The sequence below is a fragment of the Echiichthys vipera genome (genome assembly GCF_963691815.1).
Source record: "Echiichthys vipera genome assembly, chromosome: Y".
NCBI classification, from domain to species: domain Eukaryota; kingdom Metazoa; phylum Chordata; class Actinopteri; order Perciformes; family Trachinidae; genus Echiichthys; species Echiichthys vipera.
Window position 1 is genome coordinate 14,210,825 of NC_139849.1, and position 10,634 is coordinate 14,221,458.

Consider the following 10,634-nt stretch of genomic DNA (forward strand, 5'->3'; position numbering starts at 1 on the left):
CCATGCGTAGGGGTTCCCTCTGTGTCCACAGGAGTCCTCTTCTTTATCTGTGAAGGAAACACAACACTGACAGCAACCAAACCATTTTTCTTTGATTTGCTAATTTTCTTCAAAACTATTATATATTGATAAGTTAAAGCTCATAAGTTAATAATTAAGCAGGTCTAAAAAGTATATGTTTATTGGTTCGCAGAAACCACGTCAGAGTGAGTGGTCTTTTCTTTGGTTCATCGAAACCGCGTCAGAGTGAGCGCTCGGCTTGTCAAGACCATCTATGTTGTGTTTTTCGTTGCATGCTCAAAACTCATGCTCCGGTAGGGCACAGACAGCAAAACAGACTGCTAAAATTACATTGTTGGAGTTTTCCTACGCATTTTGTCTTGGAGAATATTTATCATTAAGTAATATATGTGAACATTGTTACATGATTGTTTATTTTTGTGATAAAGACCTAATTAGTTATGTTAAGGTGAATATACTCTGCTAGCTTTCAGTAGGTGCTAACCTTTTTCATTTTGTGGATGAATGGAGGCCAATCAAAATGTACTACAATGCTACTTGTACAGTGTTTGAGTTAATTGTGTTTTCATTTCTGTAATATTTCAGTTTTACGGGGGAAATAGATGACTTTATTAAAGGACAAGAAAAGTCAAGCCTTGTGGTTTTTTTGAAACTTCTATCCGTTATCTGACTGTCTAGCTGTGCATGAGCACACGCATTGCAAAGGCAGTAGACTAAACGAGTCATACTTTTTCTTTTAGAAGATAAAGGCCAGCCTCTCTGTAAATGTCAAATATACTACGGTTGAGGACAGACACATTTACATATTAAGACAGAAATACACCATGGCCGTCACACACTAATAATAACAATGTCCCCTTTAATAAAGCAGAGGACACATGGAGATGCTTCATAAATCAGTGACCTCAGCTGCTTCACTTAAATAAACGAGAGGACGTGTTTGACCTGCAGACTGGAGATGGTGAGGCAGCGAGCGCCATCAGACAACGAGGCGATGGGGACGTTGGAAGGAGAATCTGGGATGTGTCTGTCATTGAACTTGATGGAAACCTCATAGTTACCTGGACAGAAGGATTAAATGTTGTTTTCATGTCTAATCCATGGATCTCTTGTTTTTACATGTTTTATTAGTTTCCTTGTAACTTCCACTTTATTCTCCCTTTATTTAAAAAATGTGATCTGCAAGGACAAACATGAACTATTGACAACAGTAACAAATACAGAAAAGAAATTTACAAATAAAGGGTATTTACCCAAGAGCCCCTCTTTATGTCTTCTGCTTCAACAACTTCAGGCTTATTTTCGATTTTTTTGCATTTTTTTGTATTAGTTGTGAAAACATTTTAATTGGTGCAGATAATGTAAAATTCTGAATATAATATTATATATGCCTATAATATAACATGTGCCAATGGAGTTTAATAAAACCTCTGATGATTATTACTGATGCATCCACTGATCTCAACAACCAATGGGAATATGACTAAATTACTAAAATATGGATCATATACATACACAATGCACACTTCTTTATATTACCAGCAACTATAGACTGCGTTTGTTTCCTGATTTAAGGAACTTTTAGATTTCAGAGTTTCAGATTTCACTCCATTAAATGGAGCTTCAGTGTAGAGTTGAGTGTCATCTGCATAGAGTTAGAGTTGGAAGGGGCGGAACATTTACTGCATTTACAGAAACTTTCCATGGGAATTTAAAATAAGGAATTTTGAACATATTCAAATTGGGAACTTGCCATGGGAATTATGGGAATGAACTGTAAATTGTGGGCTATTTAAAGAATGCCCCCCCCCCCTAAAATAAAAAAGTGCCTCCATATGTAATTCAAAAAGTGCACGTGATGGAGGAACGCACAGTGCATGAAGGTGGTGTGGCCAGCAGAGATATTTTCAAATATTTGTATAAAATCTGATTGTTTTAGTCAAAATGATGCTGCTTATATATTTTTTGTTATTTAGAATTTAAAATGTGAATTCCCATGGAAAATTTCCAGCTTTGAAAATTCTAGGAATTTTACAACCCTGATAGCAATTAATGTGATCATTGTGTTTATGGATAACCATTAACAGGAACATGAAATGAAAAGCAGTGGCACCAGAATTGAGCCCTGTGGTACTCCACAGGTCAGATCCACTCTGAACCGGACACTTTGCTCTTCTGCAGGACATTTACATACAACATGTGTATCATGGATTAAATCTGCTCCAGAGTTTAGTCTCACCAGGCTCCTGGACCACATAGGAGACACCACAGGATCCGTCCTTCCGGTCCTCAAAGGTGATCTCAGCCTTGTTCGGTCCCTCCACAGCGATGGACAGATCTCCAGCTCCAGCCTCTCTGGTCCAGATACCAAACTCAGCTGAAAACAAAGACACCGTCTGTCCGTCACCATTAACTGTCCCCTGAGGTCTGACCAAAACCACTCGCCACAAAAACATAATTTTCACCAACATGTACACGTTGACTTTCACCAACATAAATGGTAAACGGCTTAAACACCAGGAGGTGTGTCCTTGAAAAAGACATTGACAAGGGACAGAAGTAAGATGTCTCACCTGGGATACCGGCCACGCCTCGGTCCAGCCCCGTCCCTCCCTCTTCCACGGTGAACTGGAAGGGACTCCCGGGGACGTGCTATCCTCGGTACTAGACGTTCACAGTGTGAGCTCCCATCTCCTGAGGGACGAAGCGGACCCTGTAGGTGCTGTCCTCTCCTCGAACGATCTCTGCGTTGTAGGAATTTTACACACAAAACTTTAGTCAAATCAGAAGGACGTCTCAGAGTATATATTGCGTAACTCAAATTCTACAGGAGGCTTTCTGGAGTCAGCAGAGTCGTTGGCAGTTTAGTGCGCCAGCAGGCATTTATTAGCAGGAGGACATCGGAAGAAACAGACGTCTGGAGAAATGTTCAATTCTCTATCTAGAGTAACTGTGTGCAACACAGTACCCGTGATCAGAGGCAAGAAGTTCTGATATCTATTCTAAAAACTCCAGCATTTATGCTTGTTACAAAGGCGTGGTTATGTGTCCGCTTGTGCGTGCATATGTTTATTTCAGAAGCAGCCGCTGCTCCAGCCTCCATCTTCCTCCCTGCGCGTCGGAGTATCATCTGTTTGGCCTGGTCAAATAATAGCAGAGGCACATGCTATCACATTCTTAAATTAAATTCTTAAATGATTATACTTATTTTTCTTATTATCACACTCTCATTAATCATTACTAATACACACACTAACATATGATTAATACACTCATTGATCATTAATTCTTCAATTCCCCCTGTTGATCACTCACCAGAGTGATCATTCCTCTGAGACCACAAAATCCTGGATGTCTAAAGGGATGCCACGGACGAGGCCTGCCAAGTTCCATAACTCTAACAATTATCTGACCATGCCCATATAAGATAGATTACCACTAAAATAATGAATATTACAATAAACACATTAAGTGTCCACACACACACTGTTTGTTTTTCTGCTCCCTTTTTTACCCTATTTATCAACTCTATATACTGTGGTGTTTTTACTAATGGTGTATGTGGGTAAATCATAGATTATATGTATTTACAGAAGTCCCTTAACCCTGTTCGGTTAGATCTGTTCTGACTTGGTCTAGGGACCTTTTGGGCTCCTCCCCCTGTCTACACCTTGAAAGGTGAATCCACTTGTCACTTCCCTGTATTTTTACTGCTGTGGAGGTTCTCTCCACCACCTTGTGGGGACCTGTCCACCTAGGGTGTGTCCACTTTCTTTTCAATATCTTTACATATACCCAAGGTTCACCTAACAGAGTCAATAGGGCGGGTGCTGGTCCTGACCCAACCTTGGAGTTGAGTCACGTAGGACCGTGCCAGTCCTGGTGTGGCACCTGGCTGCAGCGGTTCCTGTTGTCTTGGTCCGGGGATGGTGCGACCTGTAAGTAACTCATAAGGGGTAAATTTCTTTTCTCTGTTCACACTAGCCCTCTTAGAGTATAATGCCATAGGCAAACAGTCTAATCATGATAGATCTGTAGTTGCCATCATTTTTGCTATTTTCTCTTTCCTCATTTCCTCCTCATGCTTAATAGGCAGACCTGAAGCTGTCCCAAAACCTGCTCTCTCTCAATCTTTCAACTGACAATGGACTGCTGCACTGGCATCTGCAGAGTCTGCATATGCCTGCCATCAGACTATACAACCCTGAGCGACGCTCAGGGAATAAACTCACACTACTCAAAGTTACCTATCACTGAAATGCACCTTTATCTCTCTTGCACATTCAATTCCACATAGCACATTGTATTATAGTGTTTATCTGCGATACTGTACTTTTATTTTATTTTATTGTTGTTCATATTTTGTATTTTATATTTTATCTTATTTTTTTGTATTTCTGATTGTTCTGTACCGCTGCTACCATGACCTCATTTCCCCTCGGGGATAAATAAAGTTATCTATCTATCTATCATATATGTTCACTCTCTTTCCCTCACCATGCTTACAAGCTGCTGTCCCTGCCATCACTTCCGCTAGCTGAGCTGAGGGTTTTTCAGTCACTTCTCCTGTACTTAGTGTCTCAAACTTTCCCTGATCTTTGATAACCACTGCCCATGCTGCACTTCCTCCATTATCTTTTCTGAAACAGCAGCCGTCTATATAAAAGTCCATGTCTGGTCAGTCCAGTGGTTTTGCATGCAAGTCGGTTCTCACTTGAATGGCTTGCGCTGTTAGTGGAATGCAGTCATGTGGGTTTTTTGTCATCTGGAACTGCTAAACAGCTCGCTGCATTAACTCCTTCGTGTGTGTACGTTATGTTTGGCGCATTTAAGCCGTCCTCTACTTTTCTCAGTCGAGAGCCTGATTGAGTAAAAACGGATGACGAGATCAACGCTATTACACTATGCCTGGTCAAAATTTTGAGTGGATGCCCTGTCACTAGGTGTTTTTCCTTTGCTTTTACATTTGTGGGGTACTGGGGTTCCCACACCGGTGGTCCTGGTTTTACCTTAAATCTAGGTGGCTCTGGCGGTTCACATCATCCTACGTCATTCTTTCCCTGTGCCCACACCGTGCTAGGTATTCTTCCTAACATGGTTTCTGTCTGTTCATGATCTGTACTTTCCCTGCCATGTGTTCGTGTGATTACCTTTTTCTCTAATTCTGACTACGAGGTGATTTGATGAGTGATCTTGTACACCTGTCCTTCTTTGGAGTATGTGACTGCAGGGATTGTGGTTTGTTCCCAGTCCTGTAACTGAGATGTTGTTTTTACAATGGGCCCTAAATCTTTAGCTTGGCTTCCTGCTCCTAATGCTAAGCTAATATGGGGTGCTGCAGTATCACCCATGTTGTACCACTCTGCCTGTTCTGCAGTGAGCAGGACTTGTGCGACTACTCCTTTCTTTGATACATATAAACAGTCCAAAGTCAGTGTCCAAGGAGAACCCTCCACTTCCCCTCAATCTTTCCTCATACACTTCTTCAGTTTGGGTGCGGTCATAGAGAAGAGTACAGTGGGGAACGTCAGGGACCGGTTCATATGGGTGCACTGAGTGAATCCACGGTTTCCATTGTTGATACAGTTTCAAAACATTGGTAATTGGCGGGTCTGGGTCCTCTTTCAATTGAGCCCAGTAAACGTTGGCTGACTGTTGCTGCTGATCAGGATCTTCCCCTAAGATCCATTGTCCATTGTTACATCTTGAAGTAATTGTCTCTGAACAGTCTATTTTTACCCCATTAGGGAAATGAACTTGCACCCCCTGTGGGCCACATAGGATAGATGCTTTCAACATAACTAGGACATGTCTTCCTAGCAGTGAGATTGGGCATTGTGGCGAATATACATAGCTTTGATGAAATTGATAACCAGCTATTTTAGTGTGGAGGGGTTCTGTGAAAGGGAGTGGCATTGGCTGTCTTCCAAATCCCACAAGGTCTATGGAATATTTGGAGAGCTGTTGACCGGACTGAGGTTGTATCAGAGTTGAATGTGTTGCTCCTGTATCGACTAAAAGGTCCACTTTTCGTTTGTTCACTTCTCCCCGTGGCAAGGGGTCAGCCTCTCCCCTTGCCCTTGACCCTGGGCACCCCTAGTATTGGTCTGGAGACCAGGGGCCTCATGTACTAAGAATTGCGTGGCTTTCTTACTAAAACATGGCGTACGCTAGAATCCAGAAACTGGCGTAAGCACAAAAAAATTCAGATGTATCAAAGTGTGCGTACGCATGGATCCAAGCACTTTTCCTTTGTACATCCCAATCAACGTGGAATTGAGCGCACATGTAGAAGTGCTGAACTCCTCCCTGTCCACGCCCCCATTTAAATATGCAAATCAATGTAAATAGGGCCTGCACCGGGGATTCCCTCTCTGCACTATCAGATTTAAACGATGAGTAAAGGTAAGAAGCGCAACTTCAACCAGTCTAAGCTCGAAATTTTATTAAATGAAGTGGAGACCGAAGAGCGGTTTTATTTGGTAGCCTCTTTTCAGAGATAAACACAAAGAAAAAGACATTTCTGGGGAGTGTGTGTGTGAGGCAGTGAACGCTGTGGGGTCGGAGCAGCGCACAACCACTGAAATAAAAAAAAAATGGTCCGACGTGAAGGTGGAGGTGAAGCGGAGGATTTCGGCCCACCGCCGCAGTATCGCCGCAACCGAAGTATCACCGCAGGGAGAGCGGCGACTATTGTGGAGGGAACAGCTCTAAGCGGAGTTGTGGGGGGCCATGAAGGCGACACAGATCCTCCTCAAGGTAAATGTGTTAAACTCAGAAATGTCATTATACTAGGCTGCTCACATTACACATGCTCGTGCGTTAAGTTGCCAGGATATAAACACATTGACTCATGTTTAATTACTTCATTTTTTTTTATTATTATTTCTCAATAGACGATGAGACAGGAGAGGGCTCCTCCCTCTGCACCGTGCGCCCTGGCGTCTCCACCGGCACCTCCAGCACCACGCGCCCCGGCGACTCCACGCCAGCTGACGTCCGCCCGACTGGCCGTGTCCTTTCACAAGCTGTGCTGGAATCACAGGAGGAAATAGTGAGAACAATCCGTGGCGTCAGTGATCGTCTAGATCAAATTGTCAATGCACTGGGAGATATTTATCATGCAATAAATGCAGGTACAAAGTAAATCGTGTCCTTGCCTCTTTACATCATTGAAATCAGACGCTGCCGGGCCCGTATCGCTTTGCGGGGTGGGTCGAGGTTGACGGGTCCGGCATCCGGTTCCTCTGGTGGGGGGGGGGGGGGGGGGGGGTGCTCTGGCAGTGGTATGCCATGGCGGTGTGCCAAGTTGTGCAGGACACCATAGGCCAGCACGATGCGGCACACCTTCTCAGGTGTGTACAGCAGCACCCCGCCCGACCTGTCTAGACAGCGCCAGCGCCCCTTCAATAGGCCAATTGCCCTCTCCACCACTGCCCGAGTTCGGGAATGGCGGTCGTTGTATCTCCCCTCTTGGTCGGTGCCGGGGTTAGTGAGAGGGGTCAACAGCCACGTTCTCAGGGGGTAACTATATATATATATATATATATATATAAATCACACTACTGTTCGCGGGAAAACAAACAGGACAAAATAACTGCATTACAAGGATTGACAAGACTGATCACACTTATATTAATGACTGCAGAGGTTCCAACTTTACGCACGCGTTTATTGAGACGAATAATGAACACAAGGAGACATTCTTTTTTCACCAGGGAAAAAAACAAATACACATATTTGAATGCGCGTGTCCAAACGGGCATTGTGCTGGTATAAATTCGGGGCGCATTAAACGGATAAATGATTTACTCACCGAGAAGCCACCCATCGCGCACCGTGCCAGCCTCCAACATGTTACCTACCATGCTATTGTTTAGATTGAACGAGTCATGCGTTGCCAGAAATCCCAGAGTGGTCAGCACCTGTGTGGGAATGGACAACCCCTGGCTCCTGGGCGTGTGTCGTTCTAAGTCTGGCCGCGGCTCCGCGCACAGCTCCAGTAACACTGGCCTCGGCAACCCGAAACGACTCATGAGCCAGTTGTCGTCATTTGCAAACAGATCTTCCCGCTCTCTAAACACCCTCTCACGGCTGACATAACCATTTGCGATGTCTTCTAACAAGACGAAGGCTGCCATTGTTAATTCCCTTTTTTATTAAATTGCGCATGCTTTTATATCCTTCTCCTTATTTTATATCCTTACGATTGCAAACACGTGTGTGTTAATTGTCCATTAATGTGTCTCTGATGCGCACATTACACTGAGGATGAATTGTTTTCACATAACTAACAGTTTCCCAGCATCACCTCTGAGTGTCGCCAACGAAACAATAGCTGTAGAAACGTGCGTACGCCAGCCATGAAGTTTGCGTGGCGCACCGCACATTTCCACGGTCATTTCACTTTTGATACATCCGAACGTTGGCGTGGAAAATGGCGTACGCCACGTTTTTGTGCGTACGCAACATTGATACATGAGGCCCCAGGTGCCTTGGGGCAACTGGTTACCTGGGGCCAGTTGTGGTTGCGGTGGCACATGCTGTTGTTGCTGCTGTGGAGGGGGTCCCCCTCTCGGTGGCTCTCTCTGGTTTTGCGGACAGTCTCGTGCCCAATGTCCATGACCTCCACACACGAAACACCCATTGTCCCTAGCCCCCGTAAATCCGCCCCTGCCCCTTCCATAACCTCCTCGAGGATTAAAGCCTCATCCTCTTCCTCCTCTATAATGTGATTGTGGTGGGCCCCATGGTCCTGGCGGGTTCCATGGTCCCTGGGGAGGGGGTCCTGTATAAAATTGGCCTGCAACTGGGGCAACTGGAACTGGGGATTCCCATTGGCGCTCGCTCCCCCTGTTGTTGGCTCATTTGTGCTTGTGTCTTCGCTTTAGCTGCTTGTTTGTGGCTTGTGCCTTCCTCTCTGGCTTTTGCTAACTGTAATTTGGTCAGTTGTATTTTCAAGTTCTCTATCTCTGTTTTGCTTGCCTCTTTTCTCTCATCTGCTCTACGCATGTGATGTTGAAGTGTCCTCATCCATATGTGTAGTGGCTCTGTGTCTGCTCTGGGGTCATCCTCCATCTTTGCCTGCATCTCCTTATCTGTTCCTTTCATAACGGCGGCTTTAAACATTGATCCCTGCAGTGGATCTGACCCTGGGTTTGTTCCTGCCAGTCTTTCCTGCATCTAAATCTAAATGGTCTGTTGTCCCTAATCCGTATTTCTGTCCAATTAATTCTTAGCTCTGTAGGAAATGCTGCTACATTTTTAACACTGTTTCAATTATCGCTCCTTATCACTTCTTTAGTTTGTTCTTATTTTATTTCAATCTGCTGCTAAACTGCACGCTGCGTATTGTTGTATATTGTATAAACCTACGCTTAACCACAATGTCTGTTGCACTCTGTCACACTTAGTTATTGTTTGATTTATTTGATGTTAGCTTTATTTTATTTGATTATGTTAGCCTATTGTCACTCTGATCCTTTCCCATCTTTGTATTGAAACTGTTGCACAATAATTTCCCTCGGGATAAATAAAGCTTCTTGAATCTTGAATCTTAATCCTATCACATCACCTATGGTGGGATACCGCGACTCTACTAAGGAGCTTTTCATAAAATATAATATTTAAAAATTTACGGATATAGTCAAGCTAAAAATACTTGAAATCTTATTCAGAGCTGTAAAAAAATCTTCCTACAGGTATTCAATCTTTATTTAAATTAAGAAACAATTGCTATAATTTAAGAGGACTGCTTCGATTTGAAACAAGAAAAGCCAGAACTAACATTAGACAAAGATGCGTGTCCGTTATTGGTATAAAAATGTGGAATGACCTTAATGATAAACTGAAGGAAATTACAATACGACCGATATTTAAAAAGACCTTGAAATTTGAAATAATTAATGCACATGTATAAATGTTATAATTGGAAAATAGAAAAATAAATAAAAAAGGGAAATGTTATTCATTTTAATACATGGAAATGAGAAAAAAGTAAACCTTATTTAAGCAAATATGAATTTTGATTTTGCAGATTTTGATGTATTGTGTATGTGTATGTATGTTTATATGTATAATATGTTTAAATGTATATAAAGTAAGTAAATGATTTCATTTATTTAGGTATAAGTAAATATACTTTTAATCAAATATATGTTTAGTCATAAGTAAATATGTTGTGTTTAAACAGTTAGAACTGTGATGTTAGGGTGGGCTAATAAAAGCAAGTTGCTTCAGCCCAATCCATTTTTTGGTAGAAATTGTCAAAATATTATGTTGTTTTATTTAACATCTGATGTATAACCCAAAAATAAACTTCATTCATTCATTCATGGTGAGTTCTGTGCCTACGGTTAGACCAGCTAATTTCTGTAACCATATTCCAGCTCCGTCACTAAGTGGTGGTAGTTGTGCATTCATGTGTTCCTTGTCTGCTAAACTAAATGGTTTGTATATCGGTGGTCCTGTCCCTTTAGAGTGTACTAGAGGCATCATGTGAGATTTACCACGTGTTCTAAACGCTACTGGTCCGTCTGCTCCATGCTGTGCCAGAAGTCGTAACTCATCTTCTAATTCTCTTCGATTCTTTTCCACTAATTCTTGCATCTCTA

The 10,634-nt window shown here is 42.7% G+C and overlaps 1 long non-coding RNA gene across 1 annotated transcript; it reads right to left on the bottom strand.

Moving 5' to 3' along the window:
• Positions 1-973: 973 nt before the first annotated feature.
• Positions 974-2,634, bottom strand: LOC310966155. Its single transcript, XR_014593795.1, has 3 exons — positions 2,595-2,634; positions 2,261-2,398; positions 974-1,082 (listed from the first exon to the last, which is right to left on the bottom strand). It is a non-coding gene; the product is annotated as an uncharacterized lncRNA (long non-coding RNA).
• Between the last annotated feature and the right edge of the window lie 8,000 nt (positions 2,635-10,634).